The sequence below is a fragment of the Melanostigma gelatinosum genome (genome assembly GCF_949748355.1).
Source record: "Melanostigma gelatinosum genome assembly, chromosome: 5".
In the NCBI taxonomy this organism is placed as follows: domain Eukaryota; kingdom Metazoa; phylum Chordata; class Actinopteri; order Perciformes; family Zoarcidae; genus Melanostigma; species Melanostigma gelatinosum.
In genome coordinates this window covers 3,598,531-3,625,164 of record NC_136638.1, presented here as the reverse complement: position 1 = coordinate 3,625,164, position 26,634 = coordinate 3,598,531, and positions in this window count along the sequence as shown.

Here is a 26,634-nt window from a genome sequence, read left to right as displayed (position 1 = left end):
TACAGGTATCAGTCTCATATTCAGTATGTGCAGCTCTTTAAGTCTGTCCTGCTCAACTTCCCTTTTCTGAAGGAAAGTTATGGATCTGGATATGTAAGTATTTTCTCATTGACTAAAAGAGTAATAGAGACAAACTGGCATTTTGCTATTGTTTTAGTTGCCAAAGCTCACTATGCATCCCCAGCTTGTTTACGAGCTTTGGATATTTCTGAAAAAGTGAAAAATATCTGTTTTTAGAAATATCCGTACATGTGTAGACCAGGCCTTTGTGTAGGCTGAGCTAATGCCATCACAATAATATAATAATTAAAGATGAAACAAACATTATGGGCTCTGATGAGAAAAAAAACATACAACCAAAAAAAGTATCATCAGTATTGTACATATTACAAAGCCCTTCATACAAGAGAAAACACACATTGACATATGGGAGCCATAATTAGGGACAAATATTACTTTCACACAGAGCAGAGTCTCTGTGTTCCAAACACAATGCATGACTGCCAGAAATTAGCAACCTAATTAAGAGATGCAAAAAAACTGTTTTTTGTTGGTGACTGCAGAGACAGATTTGCATTTCATGGTTTCCAGAGACCTGTGGGAATCATATGATGTGCCGTGGAGACAGCTCACCGAGAGTGCAAATCAGCTGTTCTCAAAGATAATGCTGGCTGAATCACACAGACATCAGCCTCCATCAACACAGAACTCAGTCAGATATGAGAGAGAGGAAGTCAATGTGTCATGACATACTCTTCGATAGAACATGTCATCATGCCAAAGGTTTCATCTCTGTGAAATGGTCTGGATGTATAAATCATGTTCGGGGTTTCTGAGGGGAAGGAAAGGTCTACTACTGTGCACGGATGAATTATTAATTGGTGTTGCACTTTCTTTGGTAAGTACAATTTAATAATAAATTGTATTAGTGTTGTATTATTATTATCATTCCCAAACCCATCTTGGAACCAAAGGTGACCATATTTGGACGCGTAATGATGAATCCCACAGCATTACTTTTTTAAATAAACTAATTCAAGTTGTACCCCACAAACACAAATGACGAACCTTATCGATTGCAAAGAGCTGTGATGCATTTTCTTGAAGACCGATAGTAGGAGGAGTATGGCTGCATTCACCAACTGGGCTGCAAATGACAAATCATTTTTCAATAAATGTCACAATTCTGATTCTGCAAAGTTTTGAGACTGTCATACCAATTTCCTCAGGAGTGTTGATTTGGATAACAGTATCTAGGTAAACGTGAAGTCAACTTTTTAGAGCACTTCTACACAAAACACAGTGTATGGGATATTCTAAAAGGCTTAAAGGGAAAATGAATTAATGAGGCAATTTATTGGTTTGAAATTATTTGTAAACTGGCTACTGCTAAAACCATCTTGTTGTACACGTCGTTTCTCAACTCCAGTCTCACATCTTAAGTTGCTCATCAGACTGTAAACAAACAAACAGCGCACTGAAAAGGAAGTCTGGGCCTGGATATCTGCCGGCTACACTGGAACCACAGAAATACAGCCCCTTTCCCCGGGGGCATATGCGTTGTCAAACCAATAGCTAATTGTTCCCAAATTGCCCTCTGTCTTAAGTTCTGGTTCAGCGCCTGTCCATTTCAGGGTCTGAGGTCCACCCACCACAGTCTCACAAAATCCTGTGGGAAACACTGGACCACGTGTTATATATTAGATAAAACACTCACCAAGATTGGAATAGAGATGCAGGGGAATTCTTTTAAGACCTCTGCAGTAGAGTGTTGTTGAATATCGTGTCTTCTGTACTCTCTGGAGGCATTGGCGAATGATGACCAAGTTGGGCCTCGTCTTTTGGTACTCCTGCTTCATTGTTGCACTATGGTGGCTCGCACTTCTTTCGTCGTCCCCAGCATCCATTGCATCTGTTTGCCAAGTAATAAACAATGACACAATTAGGACTGAGCTGGAGCATGAAGTATGAAGCATAAAATTCAGTTTGTCTCTATTACTCTTTTAGTCAATGAGAAAATACTTACATATCCAGATCCATAACTTTCCTTCAGAAAAGGGAAGTTGAGCAGGACAGACTTAAAGAGCTGCACATACTGAATATGAGACTGATACCTGTACGTTTTCAAAAGGAACAAAACACAAGGCGTTATACAAGATTGACATTCCAGATCAGCACAATAAACAGATACCGAACTCAAATGATCAGAAAGAGCAGTTCAAGGTCTGCAAATGTGTAGTTTGTCATCATGATGCATAGTTTTCACGATGGCAGACCTAAAACTTGATTAATAAGGAAACTTGTTTTACAGGCAGATAACATGTCATTACTGTACATTACGGCTGTCAAAATTGGCCAACAATTATATTTGAATATTCGTTCTTGAAAAACACACAAGTTCAAACGATTCAAATATCTTTTGTTGTTCATTATGTCCGTGACACCGTGTCCTAAATGGCCGCGAGTGGTACTGCGCTGTGCACCGTTTAGAGCTGAATTTTTGTCGGACACCGTTTTATATTACTGTCACATGCTTTGAAAATGCCAGATAGCAAGTACTACTTAGACATTTTTTTTTTTGCGGTTACGTCTCCAGTCTGATCTGGAGCTCACAGTTGATAGGTATATGGTTTGCTTACATGATGTAACACATCACACGTGTTGCTGTCTGTCGCCATCTTCTATTATGGCACAAACTGACATTGTGTCTTGGCTCAAATGGTCAAACAGAGCTGCATCCTTGTTGGTCAGTGCCGTGAAGACTGTGGGAGGAAACCGGACTTGGCAGTTGATCATTGGTTGGGCTGCTAGTGCTCTCTGACTCACAGGGGCTTCACTTTCACCGCTAAAGGGGAGGAAAATCTGATTTTAATTTAAGCCAACAAGTAAAAAAACTACCAAAGCCAAGACAAGTAAATCTTTAGAATCTGAACTAAAATGACATGGCTCCACTGTATAACGTAACTCACACTTTCAGCTGCGCTAAAGCAGACAGGAACTTCACTTGGTCTTTCATTTTTGGAATGATTCGCTCACTTTCTTTCAGTCATCTGGAGAAGTGTAGGCCCATCTGCTTCATTATCTATGGCAGAGAGAAACATTATTGGACCAAAATCATGTTCGAAGTCGGTATGTGTTGCCATGGCTCATTTCGGAATTAACATTCTTGCCTTGCTTAATGCTGAACATCCTTGAATGAGGTCTTTACCATCACAATGACGACATATGTCCACATTATTCATGAGTGACTGTATGACTATAGTGCTTAACCTATTACTGTATTGCACAAGACATTGAAAACGAACAGCTTATGCTCAAGTCTGGGTGAGCAGCATCCATCATTCATAACAGAGTTTTTCCTGACTTGTGCACAAAGGCAACAGGTCTGTTCTATACAATCTATGCATTATAATTTACTATAATTATATTAGTTATTTCTGGCTATTTTGATTAATTAATTAATAATAAACCCAATTTAAATGTATATCCACAAAAACACAGCCCTCTGCATACTCTCAATGCAGAGATACAGTGCCCACAGACATTAGCAGCACATGTGTTCATTTGAACTTTGTATTGACAGATACTGTGTGATAAAAGTATACTATTATCAAAAATTGTCGACAGCTATCTTTGCACTTGTTTGTACTGCAGCACATCAACATGTTTATTTGCCTTCAACCTGACAAATCATAGACTATACAAGCACCAACATTTTAAGGTCAACTCACATTAAATCCATTATTTTTACCTGCTGGAACATAAGTGTCTGCTGTATAAGTTACATGTCCTGTGCTCTCCTTGAGAAACAATCTTATTCAAACAGTGTCCTGCTTCATCCTCCGTTAGCCAAAACACTAGCGGTGCCTGAAATCATCAAGCCTGATCTTCAACAGTTGCTAACGCAGCTTTCTGACCTTAACTTGTAAGCTACAGTTTATTTACTGTCGTTTATTTACTGTCTTACCCCACCAGACAGCTCAGCTGCCGGCTGCTGTCAGTCAAACATGGAGTCCTAAGCAGCTCTAACCGAAGGGCATTTTTTAAGGTTAGCTCTCAACAACTGGAAATACTCCGTTGACTAGCAAGCACAAAATGGTGGCGTTTTCAATCGTATGCAGTGAGCAAACATAACATTGCATTGAGTTAACGGCGCATGTAGCAATGGCATCATTTTTTCATTGGTAAAAAGGTTTTAATAAAGAATAGTTGACAGCTAAAGTAATTAGATAGTTCCTTTCTAGACATACAGTAACATTAACCCGTGTTAGTTAATCAGCTAACGCTAATGACATTTTACATACATTTCACTGGCAGAAGCATAGCAGCTTAGCTAAATTAACATTAAATATATTTTCGCGCACTATCTAGGCTAACTAATTAACGTTATCTAACTTAGCTAACTAGCGTTAGCTTCAGCCAACTAGCAGACTAACAAAGGCAATTAACTAACGGTCAAGTTACCGTTAGAAAATGAAATACATGCGAAATTAACTCATAACAGTTTCAACAACCTAAGGATTGTTGAAACTAAAAGTCTAACATTACCTTAGCTTATTCAGACACTCGGCTAACGGATGGCTGTGACATGACAAAAAAGAGCAATAATTTGCCTGTAATAACCAAGCTTCCAACACTTACCTTACACCGACCACTGTTAGTTATGGGCGACTGGTTTGAAAAGACGTTGGTGGTCAGTCAGTCAGATGGACGACTGTCACTTGGGAGTAGGCGGGGCGGACAGATATCTCATGATCGTGATTTGTGGTTTACGTTGGCATTCATGACTTTCCCCTTCGAATTTTCTGGAACACAGCTATTAATATGGGAAGAGGCTATTTAGTGCCGATTCACCGACATGAATATATATGTATGTATGTATGTATATATATATACACATACATACATATATATATACATATATACATATATGTATATATACATATATATATGTATGTGTATATATATACATATATATACATATATATATGTATATATATATATATGTATGTGTATATATATACATATATATACATATATGACCAGTGCTCCATCAGGCTATTTGAATGCTAAAAACAAATCCGCCTCTGCTTTGATTTTGACCAATGGCTCCACAAGGAGAACCAGATGGACACGCCTGCTTACTCTGTATAAGCGCTTTTAGGTTTCACTTTTGCACTCTTTGCCTTTGCTAGGGTCCGTGCATGTTTAACTGCTGGACATAATACTTCTGTCACAAATAAATGTTATTGCTTGAATTGAGCTAAACGCCTCGATCTCCGTCTGTTCACTCGATCTTCATTCTTAACAACATACATACATTATATATATATACGTATCAGCTGGCAGCTAACAACCCCACACCCAGATCATGCAAGGTTTTTTTTCTAATTTATCCCATCCCCCACGATTCAACAACTCAAACATGAATTAAGAACCCTTTAATATCCCAAAGAACCATTTAATATCCCAAAGAACCACATGAAAAACATGTAGAACCATCCAATAGATAAAATGGTTCTTTAGTAGGGGATGGTTCTTCGTGGAACCACACTGCCTTTTAAAGAACCATTTAAGAACCTTTTTTTTTCTGTCTTTGAAAATGTCTCCCATGGGGAGATAGGGAGACTGCAGATGGCTCTCCATTCGTTGAGGTCACTCTTCTCCCTGAATGCCACTGCTGTCATTCCATCCCCGTCAAATCTCCTGCTGAATTCAGAGTGCATCAAATCCTTTTGAGTCTCTGGTCTGCTAAAACCATCTTCTGCTTACCCTGGATTCAGCTCCATCTGGCATTTTTAGACCATTTTTAGACCATTCATGCTTGCTTTCACCTCGTCACCACCCTGTCAACTTGCAGCACCCTTACTCGCTCCATCAGAAGGTTCACACATTCAATGCCACTAACAGCACTTGCGTTTTCGCTGTGCAGGATTTTTGCTACTGCTTCACAAGGGCCAAATAGTGCATCACAGCCTCAAAGGCTGGAAAGAGTTTTGTCTCTGTTCATGAAGTCCGACTACTTTGTCCCTGGCGTCCCCTCTTAAACTTCTGTCCTCCTTCAAACTTTCCAGTGTGGCCAGTTAGACAGCATATGATCAGCAACAGCACTGAATATCTTTGTTTTGCACATACCATCTTAGTGGGGCACAAGCACAAAATGTTGACAGTGACGTCAGGACAGCTAGATAGTGATTCATTCATCCAGCTGCTCGTGTTTAGCTGATCCTTTGACAAGACAAATACCTTGCACCCTACTGCTATCAGGCTCACCGTGTGGTTTCCTGAAGTACAAGATCCTGGGTTGCACAATGAGTGTGTGCTTACTGTTGGGGCTAAAACTCACACCCCACAGAGAGAAGGCCGGAGCACGTGTGTCCGGCTGCTTTGTGCAGTCGACACGCTCCAATAAGAAATCTACCAAGACTGGTTTACAATTATAAGGAATTTAATTCCACTGATGCAACTACGATTACAGTTAAACATTGGAGTACATACTCCTATGAAATATTAAATCAATAAAACCCCATTTGCAAAAAACTCAGCTTCTCAGGTATAAAAAACACGTCCGTCGTCTGAGAGCCTTCACACGAGAGAGCAAAAAAGTCTTTTAAATCAAACCTCCCACATATTCGTTCGCGACTCCTCCCCTTCCGTCTATCTCAATTTCTATTGGCTAACTTCTGTAAACGCCTATCTCCACATCTCTCTCCCTGAGCCGCTAACGCATTCAATCCCCAGTTATGGCTTAATTCCTTCTATGATAATCCTTCAGTATATAAACTACACTTCTGCAACTTGGCAGAAGCTTCATTTCTTTTAGCTCCTAATCTTACAACACTTTATGTTTATCTTAATTATGCATTCCCAAAACCCTTATGATTATGACTAATTATGAATTCTTAATTATGAATTATTAAACACTTTTATTATATCTACTAACTACAGTTTTTTGCTCAAATTTCTTACATTACTTCTTTCAGCTGGGCCTGACCACCAGTCTAAAGGCGTGCCATGTTGGAGGCACCATCAAAGCAATAATAATAATAATAATAATGCATTTTATTTGTAACACACTTTTCATTTTAAAAAAAATCTCAGAGTGCCACAGAGCCAGTACATCGTAAAAACATAGTAAAAAGCATAGTTAAAACACAGTAAATAAACTATATTAAAATACCCCTGAAGATGAGCAGTAATGTTCAGCTTCAGAACAATCTCTTTTAAATGTGTAAACAGTACAAGTAAACAGTGTGCAGTTATACGATCATTGTCAACATACAGCTGGACAATTGCTCCACATAGCTGATATCTGTTGTGCCATCACCTGTCGGTCCATAGCACTCAGTCTGATGCACTAGATCAGTGATTCTCAACTGGTGGGTCGCGACCCACTTTTGGGTCGCGGACCCGTTTTCAGTGGGTTGCGGGCCTTTGACTGACAAAAAAATATATATATTTTATTTTGAAGGGCATTTTTATGCAGCGGAATTATTCCAGCATTTACGGTACTTGTTCAGTGGTGCAGGAAAAACACCCCAATGCGTTGTGAATCACATCACGTGATGAAGCGCAGCCAATCAAATATGAGTATTCTGTCAAGTTTCCTGACTTGAGTGAGATGTACACACACCGTGACACACAGGGACAGACGAGGAGAGAGAGAGCAGAGCAGGACTGTTTATTGAGTTGTGAGTCGTGAAAGTCAAATCATAGGACGATCTCCAAAAGAGAGAAATGGCCAGAGAGACCAGAGTCATCACACTCTGAAGAATTCACCTCTATGAGTCTGTCCAGTCAAACACTCATTTCTCTTTTTAGAAGATGAGAAAATATAATATCATGGCTTTTTCACTTCATCCTGAATGAACTGAATTTAAAGCTGCAGGGCAATTCAGTGAAAATTATTTTGTTAAAATGAATTTCGTTCAGTCATTTATTTTTTAATCTAGCCGTTATTTTACTTGAAATGAGAAGAACATTTATTCATGTATTTATATGTATTATTTATAATCCATCCAGTTAAATTTGAAAAATGAGATTAATATTTGTTAAAATATAATTGATGTGTACTTTCTTTATTTGATTTGACAGTTGTTTACCACACAGAGACATTACTACTACTAGACTTCTTGAATATAGATATACCCAAATTATATATATATAATTTGGGTCGTGGGTCCCGGCTTGTCATTAAGGGGTGATGGTGGGTCCCGCAGCCAGACCAGTTGAGAACCACTGCACTAGATACCTCTGTCCTTTTAGTAAGGCAAGGCAAGGCAAGTTTATTTGTACAGCACATTTCAACAACAAGGTAATTTAAAGTGCTTCACATAAAACCATTAAAAGCATCAAAACATAAGGCAAAAGTAGAATGCACAAACGGGGGGATGCTCTCAGTTTGGATTTTGATGTTTATCCAGTTGTCTCACCTCATTATCCATTCTCTTTCCTTCGGTAAATTATAGGCCAACTATAACATCAACTCGTTGATCGCCAGTATATTTCTTGATGTCTGCTGTTCTTAATATGCTTCATCAGAAAGAAGGGCACTTATTGTTGTTTGCTGTAACCCATACAGTGTTTGCATAGCATCCCTCATTGCACTAATGTGTGGCTAACGCTAACTTAGTCTTCTCCTCTTTGTACTGGGGTGCTACCAGCCCATTTATCGTCCTCTCTTCATTTCACTAAGGAGCTGCTAGCGCTAGCTTCGTCCTCTCCTCGTTTCACTAAGGTGCTGCTAGCGGTAGCTTTGTCCTTTCCTTGTTTCACTAAGGTGCTTCTAGCGGTAGCTTCGTCCTTTCCTTGTTTCACTAAGGTGCTGCTAGCGGTAGCTTCGTCCTCTCCTCATTTCACTAAGGGGCTGGTAGCGCTAGCTCTGTCCTCTCCTCGTTTCACTAAGGAGCTGTGTGTCAGAGTAAGAATTTTCCCTAAATATAAATGACGACGGCATAGATGATATTGACACAGCTCTGTGTTTTTTTGTAAATCGACTTCCATAAATAATTCCTTAAGAAATACTATTTTGATAAGGGTAATACCCTTATTTGCTATCTTGTCGAGAGTTAAATCAGAAGATTGATACCACGCACATCTGGCTGCTTAATAAGGAGCTGCTGCCAGCAGTAGGTTAGCCTAGCTTAGCTCAAAGACGGCAAACAGGGATGCAAAAGTAACATAATCTTCCTACCAGCACCTCTAAAGCTCCCCGATTACTGTAGTGTAGAGCCTGATTTATGCTTGCTGCGTCCATAAGGGTTGCGTGTCTGTGGCAAAGTGAGATCACATCAACAGACACAGCCTTTTGTGGGATTAGGGTTAGGCAATTCAGTCTGATTATCAGAAAGTCAGGTCCTATGATTTGGGAGTTTTCAGGTTTGTCTAACGAACTCTGATGTCCAAGTCCAGCATGTCTAGGAGGGGCATATTACATTTGCAAGCATATAATTAAATTGAATTGAACAGGCTTCATAATCCATATAATATGTAGTCAAAGGCACAATGTACTGCATTTCAATTTACACTTCTTCAAAAGGAGCATTTGGCTGAGATGCTGCACATATAATGTGTACGTGTGTTTGTATGTGTGTGTCCAACAGTCCTGTAAGAGCATGAGGCAAACAAGCTATGGGGACTGGAGTAGGTGTTCGTTCATGTTACTGTCATTTTGGGCCACAGGCAAATCCACGAGGAAGCTTTTAACCTTGGAGACAAACAGGAAGAAAAAGCCAGAGAAGAAAAATAGACAGACAGCCAAACATAGAGAGCTGGAGAAAGAGGAAAACATGTGATTGACTGTGATGAGACGGGGATAGAGGGAGAGGGAGGGAGAAGCAGTGACAAATACTAAAGATGTGTGATCGCAGTGTTAGGAACAGCTTGAAAACAAATAAAGATGAGAACAAAACAAGAGGTGTCCATGAAAGACGTCTGCCCATTGGGAGCGTACAGTACAAGCACAGTACAAGCACAGTCCTGTCCTGCAGGCCACACAGTCCAAGTGGAGACCAAACAAAAGCAACTCAGGGGAGCTCGGCTGCATTTAGACTTTCATGCAGCTTTGTATTTTCCTCTGTGTGATTTAAATGCCTGTGTGTGGACTTTACAACCTCAGGGATGAATTATGATGGCTGTAATCTGACTAAAATGTAAATGGCATAAACAAGAGGAGGAACAATTGAGAAAAGCAATCACTTTAATTGATGCTGCAGAGGCTGGGGCCATATGGGGTTAAAGGCAGCAGCATACACATTTCTTTACCTTCTCCTCAGCATCCTGAATTTGTAGGTAGACCAAAGCTCTTTAAGCTTGTGTGACATGTATACGTTTGGTATACATGTGGTTGCTGTTGTTTAATATTGCATTGGGTTACACTAAAGTCGTTGTCCTGAATCTAACAGGAAAATCTCAATCTTACCGTCACCACGGTCTCACTCCCAGCTCATCAAAGACCGTTGCTCGGTCAGTTCCCCTTCGGGGTCTGATATCGATGCTAGGCACCCTTCAACTCTGTATGAGACGCACAAGGCTTTCAACTGACTCCAATGTAAAGCTGTTTGCCATCGGCGTCAGTATTAGACTGTGAGAACAACTGTATGTAGTATAAATGTTGAATTAACCTGGTAGTTCATCGATAATCAAGGCTGTTGTTTGTGATCTTCCGGGAAAGGGTCACGTGATACGGGTGTGACGAATCAGGGAAGGACACGTCATGACTGCTAAGAACCAATCAAGGAGCAAACACGGGTGTGGGCATCATCGTTTCCAAAGTTATGCGTTTATGACCGTACCAAGCGGTAACCCCCGAGTTTTCAAACTTATCCGTCCTCGGGAGCGGTTTCAAACTCCTCCGTTTTACCACAAATGGACAGACGTCGACAGCATTTCCCTTGAGTAGATCGAGTCTACAGGGTTGCCCTCTGTCTCCAGGACTCTTTGTCCTGGCTATTGAACCACTTGCTGAAGCAATTAGACGGGATCCAGATATAAAGGGGTTCAGAGTGGACCAAATAAATCATAAAATTAATCTCCTGGCAGATGATGTAATTCTGTATCGCACAGACCCGGTTAACTCTCTCAATAAATTACAGATGCTACTAAACACCTATGGTGCTATTTCAGGATATAAGGTCAATCTGGAAAAAAGTGAAATTATTCCACTTACGAACTTCGATCACACTGAATACCAACAAACGACCCCATTTAAGTGGCTCCCGAATATTAAATATCTAGGAATAATTATAGATAATGATCTTAAAAATTTGAAATGCTAGTGCAGCTAATAGCCCCGGAGCCCTCGCTTCCCTTTGGAGTCCCTGTAGTGCAGGGGTCTTCAACTAAAATTCCAAAAGGTCCAGATTGAGAAAATCTCCTCGGGCAAAGGTCCGAAACATTACAATACAGTAATATCTAACTTGCGCTATTTAGTGCTATATATATATTCAAGAAGTCTAGTCGTAGTAACAACGTCTCTGTGTAGTCAACAACTTATCAATTATAATTTAACAAATTATTATTCTCAGTTTTCAAATTTAACTGGATGGATTATAAATAATACATAGAAATACATAAATAAATGTTCTTCTCATTTCAAGTAAAATAAGAGCTGGATTAAAGAATAACTGACATAACAGAAAGCTTTTCAAAAATGTGCATTAAAATAAAGTAATGAATTTTAGAAAAATTTATGTAACTGTCCTGCAGCTTTAAATTCAGTTCATTCAGGTGTGAAGTGATGTCAATAAAAAAGCCACAATATTATATTTTGCCATCTAAAGAGATAAATTAGTGAGCATGGACTTTATGTGTGGTTATTAAACCACTTGTTTCAGCTCTATACTCTCTGGTAACATCACTGGTCAGTGAATTAACGTGTTCGATTCTGATCATATTGGGCTCTTAGGTTTATTTTCTGTGTCTTCATTTAGATGTGAGTGGGTACGTTTGTTCAAGAGAGTTGTGCTTTGCCTCGTAGTGTCGCTTCATTTGCCGCTTTTATCAATAGTTACGGTTTATCAACATATGAGACATACTGGTTTTAACTGCCTGTGGGGAGAATTAACATATGAGTCCGTTCATTCTTGCTTATAAATGATATTCTCTCTGAACACGTCTCTCTTTTTGGAGAACGTCATGTGAGATAACTTCTCTGATCGGCGCAATATTCCTGCTCTTCTTTCTATTTCCTCGTCTCTCCCCGTGTGTGTGTAAACCTGTAAACGCTCGAGTCAGGAAACGTGTCAGAATAGTCATTGGCTGAGCTCTATCACGTGATGTGATTTACACCGCATTGGTTGGTGTGACCTGCACCGCTGAACAAGTACCGTAACGTCTGAATAAAGTGCGCCGGTTAAAGTACAAACTCACTGTCTAATATATATGATTCCAAACTATCGACTTTGTCTAAAAAGATGCCCTGTTAATGTCGCTGCCCAGTTCACACTGTGCTTTGACCTTTTGTAAGGAGCTGTTGGTGTTCTGGCGCCACCTCCTGGCTGGTTGAGTCCCTCACATGGGCCTCCCCTCCTCACAAATGACCTGGGGTCTGATCCTTGCCCCCTGGAGATGACCACACCTCCACCGCGGAGGTGGACCTTTCATTGGCCGACAAGCCGTCTCCCGCTGTGTGCAGAGACCCGCTTATAAGCGGCAACGCAGCCCAAAATCGGTCTCTTCGCTCTGGACTTCCGTCTGGTCTCTAAGAAGAATCACCAGAGGACCCGATCGACCTCAACCCCCACTCATCTCAGCACGCACGTGCCATTTCGCTGGATGAAATCGACCACGTCTATTCTGAGTTTAAGGCCTTGGCCCGCGGAAAGCATCCTTCCTCCCACGCGCCACTCCCCACCTTCGTATACACGCTACGGTACTAGGGAGACCAAACAATCTTCCTTCACCGATCATTACCGGGAGATACGAACCGACACGTGTCTCAGCCGACGTTGGAAACCACAGGCCCTCCTCTCTGCAGCGAGCCGGGCCGAAACAGCAGCCGCTCACCAGCGACGCCGAAACAGCAGCAGCCTCACGCATTTCTTTTCCTCCTGGTGGAGGAAAAACCATTCATCGACAAACACTCTACAACCTTGCCACGAAGCATCTCATAGTAAGAGTCACGGTGTCTGGGCGTAGTTTAGCTAAATTAACTTAAGTTTAATTCAGGCCATTCATTTATATGTTATTATTCCCGTGTTTTTGTCGTGTTAAAGTCATTGTTTTCGTTTCGCTGAGAGATTGCGCAATCGTCGACGGAGCTCCGAGGCCCGTCGTACTGTGCGTTTCCTGTTTGACTGTTTGCTTTTGGGATTATTTGATTTCATTTTTGTTCTTGCTCTATTTCCTTGAATCGATTCTGTGAGTGAAGTGTGGAAACGCGACTATCGGGCATAAGTGTCGTCAGTTCGCGAAGCGACAACGGCAACTTGTGTGAGATACGATCGGCGATCCTCATTTTCACTACGACGCGACATCGCACACAGAAACTCTGATTCCTCTCTCTCTGCCCTTTTATTCCTCTTGTTTTCCGTAACTTGCACACACATAGAGCTCCGGATTGTGGGTGAAACTCTCACCTATTGTTCTAACACACGTGTGCGCCGACACACGCAACCACATATAGCTGACCCCCCCCCCCCCCCCCTCCCCCGCCATTTGGTCTAAGTCACTCGACTCCGCCATCTGGTGGTAGGTTTTAGCTATAGCTCTTTAAGGCCCCTCCCTGTTTGTCTGTGTCACTCGACGCCGCCATCTTTGTAGCCTTTAGCTATAGCTTTAAGACCCATCTCCTTTTCCACACACACACACATACTTGTATTACATACATCATCACCCATTTTACTCATTTGCTTAGATATTAGGCACATAAAATTGTATGATAGCGTTGTTGGTTGTGATATTAATTGATCTGATCACTTATTATTTCGATTTAATAAATTCTGTTATATTTTAAAGAGCAGTCGTTTGTGATTACTTGTGCATATTTGTGTAATAAGATCTGTATGTAGTAGCCCGTGTACGAACATAAACCTTCACTGTCACTTCGAATGTGTAGTCGCACCAGACTATTGACATTACGAGTGGCCACTAATTATGAGACTTAGTTTATCGTTTGGTTATTAGTCCCTGTTTACAGGGTGGTGCCCCGTTGTTATTAATACTCATTAATCATTGTTACTTACATTAATAATTCTATTGATGTCAAGAATTCAGTTTCTTAAATGCTGATAACCCAAACACGCCCCTCTACGTTCCCAACAGAGCTCATATTAAAACAGCCTTTTCACACTTCGTGGACCACTGACAATTTGTTCTTCTCTTTTGTGTATTTTTTTTGTTTTCTACTGTCCAATATATGTCCTCATGTGTTTGGATTTTTCCCAGCTAGTTGGGAGTGAGAAGAGAACGGAAGAAAGGATGGAGGGACGTGAAAGGAAGTTGGGCTGCACCCCAGTCAGCCACATCCATCACGCCCTGATGCTAATGGCTGTTACAAACCTGCACTTTCCCCACCATGCCCAGATCAGCCCCTAACACCCACCCCCTCCACTCTATCCCCCATCAGCCGCTTAGCCAGCATGGCAAAGGAGACTTGACACAGAAATGAGCTGAAACTAATGACTCTAATGAGTTTCACTGCCCCCCTGCCAATGTCTGCCATCATTACCGCTACGCCTGCAAGTGGCTCCAAATGGCTCTTTTTTTTCTGACTGGCAAATTGCTGATCATCCTCAGTGAACAAGTACTGGGAGGGGACATTTCTGCCAGGGTCATCCTGTGGACCCAGTGTCCTCAAAAGCAGGCAGACCTTTTTCTGAGAAAAACTGATGAACAGGTTGATGCTCGTCACCACGCATTACGAAACAGCAGGGAGTGAGGATGATAGCAATACCTCCAACGTAGACTCAGAGACAAATAACTATGTCATCCATTTGGATTGTGCCATGAATTACACCTATGATGTTTTTACATTTAAAACATGATTTAGCATGTCATAAAAGTGACATTTATCATAAAATGTTTCAAGTATAAGACTGTGGAAATATGTAATTAGAAAGACTACACACCCAAATGTGGAGTAAGTGACGTACGAGACGAGAGCTGCAGCTCACTGACCGGTTTCACACAAAACAAAATGATACGACAACAAATCCATGACATGGCTGGATAAAAAAAAATAATCACCATTGATGATACTGTACATAATTGTTCCAAAATACGGTCCCATACTTGAAGGGGCGGGACTTAGCCTCTATAGAAGTCTATGAGAAAATGACCCTACTTCATATTTGATTTATTACCTCAGTAAACTTTGTAAACATGAGTTTATGGTCTCAATCGCTTCTTTAACTACAGCATGATGTGTGTGTATTTCATTATTTGTGTGTCAGAGCAACATAAACACCCCAGGCCTTTGCTCTGCCCTCCTCTTGGCAGCCTCCTCTCCTATTTGAACACGGCATAGTGATCTTCACCCAAAGACCATAATCCCTGCCAACCTCTCCCGGCACCGTCAGCACTGGCACTAAGCCAGGGACCCGAGATGCCAGGGTGGCCCCCGCTGGTCTGCCAAGGTCAAGTGTATTTAGCTCCACTTCTCAGCTCATCGGGTGGGGCAGTAAAGGGTGGGGGTGAGAAGCGCAGGGTTGTAGGAGTGGGTTTGGTGGGAGGCCTGGAGGGGAAAACAATGCAGGCCTGAGAAAGAGAGCTGAAACAAAACTCACAGTTTCTGAATATAACAAGAAATGATGATATTCTAGCCAAGTGTTCTGCTTTGTTTGTCTTTGAGTTATGACGAGAGAGCCCACTAGGTAAAAGTGTGCTGATGTTTAGCTAAGTACACTCTGAGCGGCTCTGTACCTGCTCATGTGCTCTTTTGCTGAGGCCTCTGTGGTGAGCAAATACGCAGGGCCCTTGCTGTTAGTTCATCCAACACTTCCAGAGAACGATATATCAAAGCAAAGGCCAGATTGTTTTCATCCTGACCTTTTAACACCCTAAAGTTGAAAATAAATCTCAAGTAAGTGTAGTGAGTGATTCTTTTTCCAACAGAGGAAGGACAACTTCGTACAGAACTTGTGGTCAGTGCATGACATTACATTACATTACAGTCATTTAGCAGACGCTTTTATCCAAAGCGACTTACAATTAGTGTATTCAACACAGGTATTCAAGAGAACTAGTCACCAGAAGTCATAAGTGCATCTCCTTTTTTAAACAAGCATCTAAGAGCATAAACCAGAGCAAAATTACATCAACAAACTAATACGGATACAATAAGTGCAACAAACTAATAGGGATACAATAAGTGCTAAGTGGAAGGCTCTGGGTCGGCCTTCTTGAAGAGGTGAGTTTTCAGCCTGATGAAAGATGGGCAGCGACTCTGCCGGGGACAGCCCCGACTCAATACAACCCCTGCTGTGCTGTCGAGTTCAGGAAGCTGAGTGACGTGCGGGACCTCCCTGTAGGCTGACTCATCGTTGCTGTTGATGAGGCCAACGACGTTGTGTCATCTGCAAACTTGATAATGGCACTGGAACCATGTACAGGCATGCAGTGGTAAAGCGAGAGTAGAGGGGAGGTCCCAGCACACAGCCCTGTAAGACGCTGGTGATCAGGTGTGTTTGTTTGACCTGCTGCTGGATTCTCAGCTGATCCACTGCGTGGAACTGCAATGATCATCTTCAAGGGGACACATGCGAAATCCTTTCATCTGCAACCGAACAGAGGAACGTCTGCACTTAGTCAATTGAACGGCGAAGTGAAGTAGTTATGTAGTGTACGACTTAGCTTTGTAAAGATCTGTGTCGTGTGGACAAAAAATAGTTTGGCTGTCATTGACCAGAAGTGACCATATCTGGAGTGAAAGGTGGATCTGACTGAGAAGAGAAGAAGTGTTGAAGAAACCTTTCAGTTAGAGTTCCTTTCATGAAGCAAACAAGAAACGATCAACATGAATCGACTGAACAGCCTCTTGCCCCGAGCTGCTACATAAACGATGATGAACAATGGCTCCTCACTTCTGTTACCTATGGACCGCTGTAATGGATTTGTTTTACATTTTATAAGTATATCAAACTTTTAATGCAACTATTAGTAATATTGTTAAATTGTGGTTTGTCATGACAAATGTTTCTACTAAAAAGTATGTCGCACTGGAGATTTACCCCCCCCCCCCCATCATTATACAAACATGTCAGTTAAGTTTGCCTCTAACTTGACCCACAGCTGGGTCATATTAATATCAAGTATTTGCACTTGATTATAAATTGGACACTACATGATATATTTCATCCATTTATTACATTATTTCATACATGTCTGGTATTGTTGATGGTAATCAAATTGTTGGAATTTTTGCAGTTTTTAAATTTGCAATAATAGATATTGTTTAAGAAGCTCTTGCCCTCCGTGATTTTTATGGTGATATCTGGTATTGATTTTTAAAAATAGCAACATATTCAGTATTGTAATCATACAAGAACACATTGATGGAAGTTTTGCCAGAATTCGTAATTACAAGGCTATCTCTATGTAAGCTTCAATCGACAGTTAATATGAATGTTTAATTGAACATCCACAATGAAGGGTCACGGGATAGATATTAGAGTTTTGCTTTACTTTAGTGTGTATTGTGTACTTGTTGTTTTAATAACACTGAAAACACTAGTTCACTGAACTGTCCTGTTCGATTCATCACCAGGCATATAGCATATTAGGAAGAACCAGACAAGCGTGTTCTGCAGTTAATGGGAAATGCTTTCAGTGCAGTTTAATCACTGTTGGTGTATTTAAACAGAAATCTTTCATCACAAATTACAAAAACATATTAACAATAGCTGTAAAATAAAACTACTGTACATGAGCTGTACTGCACTGACATTTTGGAAGTCTCCATCAAATCAAAAGCCATACAAGGACATGCAATATGCATAACTAAACCTGACTGCTCAAATCAAACGGTCACATACTCAGTACACACTGCAGTGTTTCTATGCGTACTACATACTTCTAGTGGTACAGCAGTACACATCTATTACTGGAGTCCCGTTTCTCTCCAGGGTGGACCTCCTTTCTGTTTCCTATTGAAGACCCGTTTGATGTCTCATTTGGCAATGCTTTCATATGTGAAGTTGATCCATGATTGAATGCCACTTTAATCATATCTACCAGCATAAATCAGGTCAAAGGCAAGAAATTGAACATGAAAATACTCAGGCCAGATAATAATAAACTGCTTACAAGTTGCTGTGTCCTTTCATCAGAAGAAGATGAACTGAAAGTGGTTTCCTGGCATCATCATCTTCATCATCACAACTCATTTGAGAAGTAAGGATGTTGTCCATGCAGTCTCTCTTTTGCACGAGATGAATGGCAGCAAGTACGCAGCTCAAAACTTGAAGTGGTCCTTCTCTTGGCACCTGACATTCATTTCTCACAGACAGAGTTAAGACACGGTGATCACAATGACTCACGTACACATACCAGCTTGTCAGGGCGGGTACTTCAATGTCTACTTCGGTTCAGGACTATAGTGTATGGACTTACAGTGTTAAATGAACAACCCATACATGACAAATGATCTTCTATACATGATGTTGTATTGTTCATAATGTTGCTGCTGGACTGAACTTCATTTCGTTGTATCTTTTTACGATGACAATAAACATCCTTATCCTTATAAGAACACACTTAAAACATGTTAGTGATGTAATCATTTGGTGAATAGCCAGAGATTATATATATATTACTATACGACTATCTGTGTGTCATGATTCATCTTAAGACATCTGCTCTGACAGAAGGTCTTCATGGGAAGACATCATGTAACAGCATCATCAACCACGGTTAACTCTAAAGCAACATTTTGGAATTATTTCCTGTTTTGGGGTTTCCATGCTTCAAGAGACGGCGGGAGTCATTTCACATTTTGGTGAAATAATTTTTCTCTCCAGCGTGTCTGCAGCAATTTAAATGTTCTATTAAACCGTAGTGTCAGTTACTACTTTGATCGTATTCAGGGTGTTTAATCCTTCAATCTACATTCAGTAAATACATCCTACAACCTGTGAATTTGATTTAGCTATCCATCAAACTAAAAGACACGGTGTCTTACATTTAGAGGGATCTATTAGCAGAAATAGAATATAATGCGAATAAGCATTTTCTTCGGTGTATCATCATCTGAAAATAAGAATCATTGTGTTTTTGTTACCTTAGAGCAGCGGTTCCCAAACTTTTTAGGCCGCGCACCCCCTTCTACATCCCGACCGGGTTCGCGCACCCCCCCCCCCCCCCCCCTTAATAAAAAAAAAAAAAAAAGAAGCAACAGAGCCTTTTAAGCCTTCATAGCTGCATAAGAATCGGACCAATGAGAGAACAGTTTGCTCGCGCGTGGCATTTGTTTACAAGATTTAGTCAGCTGTTAAATGTTGCAGTGTGAACACAAACCGAACAAAGGAGCAACTGCAACATTGTATCATATTAATCCCTGAATCGGAACAAAGCAAACGAACTGAAGGTGTGAAAACGCCCTGAAACACTGCAACAAAGTTTCAATAACTTTCAGTGACACAAGGCGTCACTTTTAAAGAGCAATACGGATGCGAGCACACACGCACAGGCTCAGAGGCAGATTATCACATTTAATTTACAATTAATGACCGACTAATGCAGCCAGGATGTCTTCGGACAAAGCATCGATGCGGCGCGACACAGTGTTGTTGGACACCGGGATCATGTCCAACTTTTTTGCTTCTTTCTCCCCAATCATACATTCCACCATCTCTCTGGCAGCTGGCAAGCTCACGTCTTCAGCGATTGTGTGCGGTAGCCCCTTTCTCGCTCTTCTGTAACCAGATATGAAGCCCGTAGTGCGTCATTTATAGACCCAACACACGAATGAGACTGCAGTTGTTTTGGCTGTTTTGTAACTCCTCCAATTTCGATATAAACAATGTAAGGGGCTTTTGACTTGCACTGGCATGCTTGGTGTTCAGGTGGCGACGTAAATAAGAGCTTCAGACTGTTAGCCAGAACCTCACTGCACACCACGCACTGTGGCTTTGGGGAATCTGCGTTGCCAATCCAAGTGAAGCCCAGACACAGATACTTTTCATCATATTTCCTCTTTTTTTTCCCAGTCTGATGCTCACTCTCGTTTCCTCTTTTTTCACCTTGACTCGGCGATGGGCCGATGTGCTCCCGATTTGTCTGTGCTATCCCTTCCTCCTTTTCGGTCTCCTCCGTCTCATCTTCCTCTGACTCTGGCTCGATTTCTTCTCCCGGTCTCTCCCCAACGCACCTCTCCGTTCCCCTCACCTCCGATTCCTCTCTCTCTCTCTGTCCCTCTCCTCTTTTACGACTGATAGCTTCAGATGTCCCACCTGACAGTTTTTAAATTAAAATTACATTTTTTTTAAATATTTAATATTATTACACCATCAGACCGCCATTACACTTTTCCTCTCGCGCACCCCCTAGAGGCAGCTCGCGCACCCCCAGGGGTGCACGCACCCCACTTTGGGAATCCCTGCCTTAGAGTGAGCCGTTTATAACATATATATTATTATTATTATATTATAACATATGGAGCAGGTCCTCTTCACGGAGCCAATAGTCAGAGTGGACAAACCAACCTGTCTCAGCATACACACCATCAGAGAACACAGGGGGACTGTTGGTCTGCAGGGCCAGAGAACAAGACGCGGTGACCTCTGTTGGTGTTGAGGAGCTGTAAAATGTATTTATCGAATTTGTATTCTTTGTAAGCCATTCCTTCACACAAATTGACTCATTTCCTCTCCCTCCTCTCAGCCCCTCAGCCTCCATCTCATGCAGGACGGAGGCGAGGAGACTGGAAATAAGTAAATGCGATAAACCTAAAGGTTTGCTGCATGGAGGCAAATCCTTATCAGCCACTGAGTTATTTTTCTGTTGACACGGTATTAAATAGTAAAGTGAAACAACAGTTTAAAGTTCTGCAAACATTTGCATGTTAGGTACATTTAAAGCGCAAAATAATGTAGTTAATATATATATAGTACAGCTCTGACATCGTGATGGTGTTAGGTGTTTGTTTTTAAGCTACTTTCATCAAGTATTTGTACATTCAGGAAGACAAGTGTGTAGTTACAGAGAGCGGTGTTGATGCTGAGCTTGGTGGGAGCGTAGCGCCCTGTTCTGGCAGTTGGAGAACTGGAGCGTTCCACGATGGTGCGAGTGAGCACAACAGGGCTCGTCGCAGTGGAGTCTTTACCTTTCTAGGCTTCCCCGGGCCGTCTTCAAATCAGAAGATCGGCGGTTTGAGTATAAAGGTGTGTGAATGTAAATGAGTTTAGATCCTGGTGGCCACCTTGCATGGCAGCCTCTGCCATCAGTGTATGAATGGGTGTGAATGGGTGGATGATGACATGTACGGCGCTTTGAGTTATCGGAAGACTAGACAGGCAATAAATACAAATGCAAGTCCATTTGCCATTTATCTGTATGTTATATTATTTACGTACATATATGTTTCACAGCGTACTACATGTGCATTTCAAATGTTGACACAGTAGAACGTGTTGAGTGATCCAGGTACAGGTCCTTACAGCAGCCTCTCCGGCCCAGATCCAGGCCGCTAACTCTGGCAGGGCTTGGCTCGGTCACTGCTGCTGTTGGCGGGGACGGTAATGGCAACCGTTGGCTGACCAGATGCTGGTCACAGTGGAAAGAGGACATACCTGCTGAGTGGAGGGAGCCCTGCTGAACCAGGCTAACCTGTCCCATCAACACGACAGGATCGGGAAAAAAGAAAGACAGGCACATGATGGATGGGTTAGAGCAGGGGTCTCAAACTCATTTTCACTCCGGGCCACATCAGCATCATGGTCGCCCACAAAGGGCCGGTTGTAAATGTAACTACTCAAAACATATTGTTAAATAACTCTCTGCATTCACAGTTTAAAGTAGTCTTCAATGTACTCACAATACATTTCCATGTCAAATGTACAGTAACCAGTCAAAGAGCTGCTTCTAACTGTTTAAGTATCTCATCATTTTGACTTTCTATTTCATAATTTTGACTTTCAATCTCATCTTTTTGACTTTCAATCTCATAATTTTGATTGTCAATCTCATCATTTTGACTTTCAATCTCATCATTTTGATTGTCAATCTCATCATTTTGACTTTCAATCTCATCATTTTGACTGTCGATCTCATAACTTTGACTTTCTATCTCAGAATTATGACTTTCTAGTTATGACTTTCTATCTAATAACTTCGACTTTCTATCTCATAATTTCGACTATGGGGATATTTTTATTATTATTCGTCGAACTTAAAGATTTCTTTTTTTTTTACTTTTTTTTTTTTTGCTTGCGGATTCGCGGGCCACATAAAATGACGTAGCGGGCCGGATTTGGCCCGCGGGCCGGGAGTTTGAGACCCCTGGGTTAGAGAGTCTAGTGTTTTCCATCAAAACCCCTTGGAACCCTTTTTTATTAAAATGTAAATGCTGATCCTGCATGGTCTGTTCTTCCTACTGTGCTGCAGGAAGTTCACAAGTTCAACATTAAACTTTAGGAACCTAAATACATTTGAAGGCCTTGGTTAAGCTTTGGCGTTCGCCCTGGCCACGGCATCTTGAACATGTAAAAGCGATGCCAATATTTTTCGAATTTAATTTCTCTTATTTCTCATGTTTGAAGGGCACATGGTACATGGACTTGTATGACACCTTTAATAATAATAATACATTTTATTTATAGAGCACCTTTCAGAATACTCAAAGACACTCACTGAAAATCATCACTGAAAATCATCATACAAAAAAGCTATGCACTAAAAACATAAAACACTTTATATTAGTCACACATTAAAGCAGTATGATTGTAGTCTTCCCACCACTCAAAGCACTTTAGCACTACATGTCATTCAGCTCTTCATACCCATTCATACACTGATGGCACAGCCTTCGGGAGCAATTTGGGGTCAAGGGTTAACTCTAATGTTAAGTGTCTTGTCCAAGGACACATCAACATCGAGGCACTTTCTGGCTCAATATCTTGTAAACAAGCTTACTAATAGTGTTTGATGGAAATTCAAACCAGATTTACTTTTTAGTTTAGAGGGTATGATTTGAAATTTTGTTTCATATTTATTCACATTATTATCGACCCAACATCTTCCTCGTTGCCCGTGTTTTGGTACATTTTGTAAAATGAAATATTGAAATAATGAAATCTTAAGTAAAGGGGTAAAAATGAAACACCAAAGTGTGGTTTACATGTCATACTACTTTGTCATTTCAAGTGTTGTTGGAAACAGAATTGTCACTTCGGGGATTGAACCACCGATCTTGTGTTTGAGGGAAGACCCGCTCTAGCTCCTGAGACACAGTCGTACACAGACATGGACACTAGACACTGATAGGAGTTCATTGAGATCAGCGACTCAAACTCTTCAAGAGAAAGCTGTAGTATAAGTGAGTATTCTATTTTCATCTTTAACAATGCTATAATGCAGTTTTTCAAACTTAAAATGAGGTTTGACAGGAAGCTGATATCAGCTTTGAGCACTTGTGTGAGTGAAATACATGCGTCTGCGTTTGAGAGCAGAAGAGGCCACAATTAGTGGCGAGGGGGAAAGTCAGACAGACATTAGCGGGGGGTATGGGGACCCTAAAAAAATAATAAAATAGAACATTGGTATTGACATAGTTTACAGTCAGGGTGAAGTGGAAGGGAAAAGTATTCATTATCCATCAACACATTAAAATAAAGCACACTAATGCAACCAGGTCTCACTGTCAAACACCGATGGTTGGTCTGTGCCCCTCGGAGTCTGATACCGACCCACCAGGCTGTCTAGTAACTCCATGTTACGAACAAACACAGGGCACGTGTCCCGTGAGAGAACCTGAAGTAAACGTTGCTATTTGGTAACGTAAGTTGTTAGTGTCATTAGCCACGAGACTCATTCGTCACACGCTAGTCAGTCCAGACAAGTCAAGAACACAGCCTCTGATTGGTGGACAAGACATCAGGAGCTGCTCATGGATGGCTAACAATCACACTGGAGCCCTCATCAACGCCACCGCAGTTAGCTTCTCGGCTAAAAGTAAGACTTGCACGCAGCGTCTCAGAGCAATGAAGCAGATACCACATACTTCCACCTGAAACCTACAACGTAGTGGGCTACAAGTTATGTATGTACTGTTGTGTTTTAGCATTGTAAAGCACATTGGTCAGTTTGGACTGGAGGCGTGCAGCAGCAGTACATCAATGAATCCTCTGTTCTGTTCATCTACCATCATTTCCAGTAACTTCCTCAAACAAATAAATTATTGATGTGCTTGTGTACACAAACAATAAAATCACAGATGGCGGTCTGGCAGACGTTGCTGTGGCTGCGGGGGGCGGCTAGCATCCTGGAGGTCCTGTTAATTTAGACAAACATTTTGGAAAAAGTAGAGACTTGTAATCTGGATTATTATAGTGAGTGATAAACCTCAAATGCACATAGCCGTAATACTCAATAAACTACTATGAATAGGTCTGTACAATATTTACAAGCAAACTTAAAGTGAGCGTCGTTATTGCTGTTGGGAACGTAAAGGAGCGTGTTTGGGTTATCAGCATTTAAGAAACTGAATTCTTGACATCAATAGAATTATTAATGTATGTAACAATTATTTATGATTATTAATAACAACGGGGCACCACCTTGCGAACAGGGACCAATAACCAAACGATAAAACTAAGTCTCATAATTAGTGGCCACTCGTAATGTCAATAGTCGGGTGCGACTACACATTCAAAGTGACAGTGAAGGGTTAAATTCGTACACAAGGCTACTACATACAGGTTCATTTCACATATTTATGCACAAGTAATCACAGACGACTGCGCCTTAAAGTGTAACAGAGTTTATTAAATCAAAATAGAAAATGATCAAATCAATTAATATTGCAACCAACAAACGTTATCACACAATCTTATATGCCTAATACCTAAATAATGAATAAAATGGATGAGGGTGTATGTCTGTGTGTGTGTGTGTATGTGTGTTTGTAAAGAAAGGGGAGTCTTAAAGCTACAGCTAAAGACTACAAAGATGGCGGCGTCGAGTGACGCGGGCAAAAAGGGGGGGGGGGACGAGGGAACAGCTCAGCGACGTGTGACGTAGTTAGGACGTGGTGACGTCTCTCATACGTGCGACCCAAAATGGCGGTTAGCCAACAGGGGACCCGGCGTCTACATGTGGTGGCTGTTCAGCACGTAGCTAGATTAGCTCAAAGCTATATGTGTGTGTGAGCCACTCGAGGGCACGGGGTTACCCAAGGGCTGCTGACTATGTGTGTACAGGTTAGTGAGCGAGAGGGAGCGAAGAGAGAGAGAGAGGAGGGGGGTCATGGAGGTCTGGCCACCATAGGTTCAGTCTTTCAGTGATAATACACAACCTCTCCATTCACTCGCAGCGAAGGACCTAATGCATACAGTTACAGCAGGCAATACACAATATAGCGGGGGTCTGTGTTCCGCGTTGATTGCGCGATGGCGCGGTGTAACAAGACAGTGATTTAACACAACAGGATGCGGGAGTAATAACACATAAATGAATAAGCTATGCTAAGCTATGCTAAGCTAAGCCCAGATGCAATGAATCTTACTGTGAGAAGCTTCGTTCGATGGGGCTTGTTCCCATGATGGGAATCTATCAGTCCTCGAGTGTTGACTCGGGAGCGCGGCTCTCGGAGCGGGCGCAGACTGTGAGTAGCTCGGTCCTCAGGAGTCGGTCGCACCCGGTAGCGTGGCTCGCTCTGGAGTGGACGCAGGCTCGGCGGACATCGGCGCGGCGTTGAGCGGCGCGGGGTCGGTCCTCTGTGGCGCAGCTCGCTCTGGAGCAAGCGCGGGTCCGATCTGTTCTCGCTGCAGCGGGGACAGTGAAACTTCGGCTGAGACGACGTGGTCCGTGCGTCTCCCGGTAATCATCGGTCAGGAGAGGATTAGACGTCTTCCTGCCGGAGTGGTTGATGAGGCCTGTGGGTGAACGTCGGCTGAGGTAACGTCGTTTCGTTCCTCCCGGTAATCGTCGGCGGAGAGAGGGGGTTCGTCCTTGTCTTCCTGTCGGAGGGTTTGATGAGGCCTGTGGTCCTCATGGGCCTTCCGTCGTCAGCGTGGTGCTGGGGGGGGAGAGAGACGAGCCCGATGCATCTTTTGTTCCAGGACGAAGTCCAGAGGGAAGAGAGCGTTTGCGTGCCTCCTTCTACCCCGGAGGGATTGGTGGAAAAGCAATGAGGTGTGAGTTGCAGACAGTTTTGTTGGACAGTGGTTGAACCACAGGGGTACTGGGGTCTCTTGGCCCTCGGCCGATGAGATTGCAGCGGTGCATTCAGGTCACCATGGTTTTTTGGGGGGGGGGGGAAATTCACACCCTTGTGTGAAATTCCTTCAGAGGAGGTTTGCGCTCATCAAACCACAATCAGGATGAAACCTTTGCTTGAAAAAGGGAAGGCCTGATTCTCTTTGTTCACAGCACATGTTGAAGCCATTTGGTCAGACCCCAACATTGATGTGAAGAGTAAAAGAAAGCTGTGACAGACTTTACTACTCACGGCCTCTCCACAGCAGTGTCCTCCACGGGACT